This window comes from Myodes glareolus, chromosome 4, assembly GCF_982192425.1.
Source record: "Myodes glareolus chromosome 4, mMyoGla1.1, whole genome shotgun sequence".
Classification (NCBI taxonomy): domain Eukaryota; kingdom Metazoa; phylum Chordata; class Mammalia; order Rodentia; family Cricetidae; genus Myodes; species Myodes glareolus.
Window position 1 is genome coordinate 41,524,360 of NC_142029.1, and position 3,569 is coordinate 41,527,928.

The 3,569-nt window shown below is 43.5% G+C and overlaps 1 non-coding gene across 1 annotated transcript; it reads right to left on the bottom strand.

Annotated features, from left to right (window-relative positions):
* Positions 1-3,148: 3,148 nt before the first annotated feature.
* On the bottom strand, positions 3,149-3,254 carry LOC125401489 (U6 spliceosomal RNA). The gene has a single exon (XR_007232370.1). It is a non-coding gene; the product is annotated as a U6 spliceosomal RNA (small nuclear RNA).
* Positions 3,255-3,569: the final 315 nt, after the last annotated feature.

Here is a 3,569-nt window from a genome sequence, read left to right on the forward strand (position 1 = left end):
GTAGGCTATGAAGTCCTTAGGGTGTATGCCCAGGAGTGGTAATACTGGGTCATATAGTAGTATTGGCTTTAGATTTTTGAGAAATATTCAGACAGATTTTCAAACTGGTTTCATTAGTATACACACCTACCGACACACACACAAAATTAAGTTAATGTTAATTGATACATAAAAATGTAAAAACAGAAATGTTGCACATACCAGGTGATGCTTTGATACATGTACATATTCTGTAATGTTTAAATTAGTTTAAATATCGTGTGTGCTGCTTAAATCAGTTTAAGTATATCGCTTCAAACATTTTTACATTTATCATTCCTTGTGATGAAAACCTTCAAAGCCTTTTCTTGAAACTTTTTGAAATCTGTAGTGTTTTATCTGTAATCTCCCAACTACACAATAGCATGCAAGAATCCCTTCCTTCTGTATAACAATTGCCACCAACCGTGACCCATCATCCTTGCCCTGAAACACTTCCTAGTGCCTGAGAATCACAACCAGACTCTGACTATGACATCAACTTTTTATTTATAAAAATAGATTCTAATACATCTCAACCACAGTTTTCCCTCCGTCTACTCTTCCCACACTTCCCCACATCCCCTCTCCTCCTCATCTACTCCAGCAGAAAAGAACAGGCCTCCAAGAGACAACACTCAAACAGGATAGAAGAAAATATAGTTAGACAAGCCAAAAGCCCTCACAAGCCTTCACTGAAGCTGAGGAAGGCAACCCAACAAGAAGAGAGAAGTCTCAAGAGCAGACAAAAGACTCAGAGACACACCTGCTCCTGCTGTTTGGAGTCTCACAAAGACAATAAGCTACAACATATATGCAGGCAACCTTGTGCAGCCCCATTCAGATCTCTTTGATGCCACTTGGTCTCCATGAGTCCCTATGATCAACACTTAGTTGATTTAGTGGGCTTTGTTCTACAGGTGTCCTCCATCCCCTCTGACTCCAACAATCTTTCTGCCCCCTCTTCTATGGGATTCACCGAGATCCCAGGAGGGAGACCTGATGGAGACTTCCGATTTAGACTCTTTTTCCACATAATGTCTGGCTGTGGATCTCTGCATCTGCTCCCATCTTCTGCCAGCAGAAGCATCTCTGATGAGAATTAGACAAGGCACCCATCTATGAGTATAGCAGAATAATATTAGAAATTACTTCACTGATTTTTTTTAGATCAGTCATATATGGTTCTACCCTAGTTCTCTGGGCTATCCAGTTTCTAGTTCCTAAACATGCAACGCGTGTCCAATATAGGCTCCCTTTCGTGACATGGGCCTCAAGTTAAACCAGACATTGGTTGGCTACTCCCACAAGCTGTGTACGACCGACCGCTGCCCCAGCACTTCTTGCAAGCAGGACAGATTGTCGGTCAAAGGTTTTGTGGCTGGATTAGTGTTTCTGTTACTCTTTTTTTCATTTTTTTAAATTTATTTATTAAAAATTTCCACCTCCTCCTCGCCTCCCTTTTCCCTCCCCCTCTCCACCTCCCCCTCCCTACCTCCCCCTCCCTCTCTAGTCCTAAGAGCAGTCAGGGTTCCCTGCACCATGGGCAGTCCAAGGTCCTCCCCCCTCCATCCAGGTCTACAAAGGTGAGCATCCAAACAAACCAGGCTCCCACAAAGCCAGTCCATGCAGTAGGATCAAAACCCAGTGCCATTGTCCTTGGCTTCTCAGTCAGCCTTCCTTGCCAGCCACGTTCAGAGTGTCCATTTTGATCACATGCTCCAACACTCCCAGTCCAGCTGGCCTTGGTGAGCTCCCATTAGATCAGTCCCACTATCTCCGTGGGTGGACACACCCCTCGTGATCCTGACTTTCTTCTTGTTCTCCCTCCTTCTGCTCCTCATTTGGACCTTGGGAGCTAAGTTCATTGCTCCAATGTGGGTCTCTGTCTCTGTCTCTCCATCCATCACCAGATGAAGGTTCTATGGTGATATGCAAAATGTTCATCAGTGTGGCTATGGGACAAGGCCAGTTCAGGCACCCTCTCCTCTGCTGCCCAAGGAACAATCTAGGGACCTCTCCTTGGACCTGGGAACCCCTCTAGAGAGAAGTCACTAGCAAACCCTAAAATGGCTCCCTTAATTAAGATATTTACTTCCCTGCTCCCATTTCCACCCTTCTTCCATCCCACCCATCCCATTCCCCCAAGCTTTCCCGAATCCTCCCCTTCTCCCCCCTCTCTACCCATCTCCCCTTACATCCACTCCCCACCCCCCTACCCCCGTGCACCCAAGTTTTGCCTGAAAATCTTGTCTACTTCCAATATCCAGGAGGATAACTATATGATTTTCTTTAGGTTCACCTTCTTATTTAGCTTCTCTAGAATCACGAATTATAGGCTCGAAGTCCTTAAATTATGGCTAGAATCCACTTATGAGTGAATACATACCATATTCCTCTTTTTGGTTCTGGGATACCTCACTCAGTAAAGTGTTTTCAATTTCCATCCATTTGCATGCAAAATTCAAGATGTCATTGTTTTTTACTGCTGAGTAAAACTCTAATGTGTTTATGTTCCACACCTTCTTTAACCATTTTTCTATTGAGGGACACCTAGATTGTTTCCAGGTTCTGGCTATTACAAATAGTGCTGCTATGAACATAGTTGAACAAATGCTTTTGTAGTATGATTGGGCATCTCTTGGGTATATTCCCAAGAGTGGAATTGCTGGGTCCTGAGGTAGGTTGACTCCCAGTTTCCTGAGAAACCACCACACAGATTTCCACAGTGGCTGCACAAGTTTGCATTCCCACCAACAATGGATGAGTCTTCCGTTACTCTTTTGGTAGCCTGCAGAATCCCTTACAGAACCAAAGAGACTAAATCACAGGGGTGAAGGCTCCCTGGAAGTACTGTTTGATCTCTCCACAATCAGTGAGTTGAGTAGATGTTGTCCTTGTCAATGGACCCCACCCCTGCCATCAGTTTATGGAGAGAGACCCCTGTCCTAAGTTTAGCCTGGGTTGTTAGGGTATCACCACAGGACCCCCAAAATTCAACTGAATGTAGCCCAGTCCCTCCATTGGAAGCCTTGCCTGGATACAAGATGGTAATCTGAGACTCCATATTCCCCATTACTCGAAGTTCTCACAAGGATCATCCTTAAAGAATCCATGAAGTTTTCACTGCAAAGATATGGAATGTTTTACAAATTTCCATGCCATCCTTGTACAGGGGCCATGCTAATCTTTTCTGTATCATTCCAATTTAGTATATGTGCTGCCAAAGCTGGTACAACTCTTCCATTTTTATGTGAGGGAGATCATGCAGTACTTTTATTTGTCCGTTTGTACTTTTTTTTCTTTAACGGAATGGTATTTAGTTCCATCCAAAGCATATAGATTCTTCACATAAAGAAGTAGATGGGGCACACTCTTCCCAGCATGAATGACTGGGAAATACCATGATACTTTCTGCAACTCTCTTAATTTCTATGACTTGAAAGCCCTTATCTTTAAGATTAGTTAATGCAATCCACATGGCAGTGATTCTGCCAAAAGAACATGTATTGAGGGTGTATTACATGTTAGTATTTTGGAGATAAAATTAC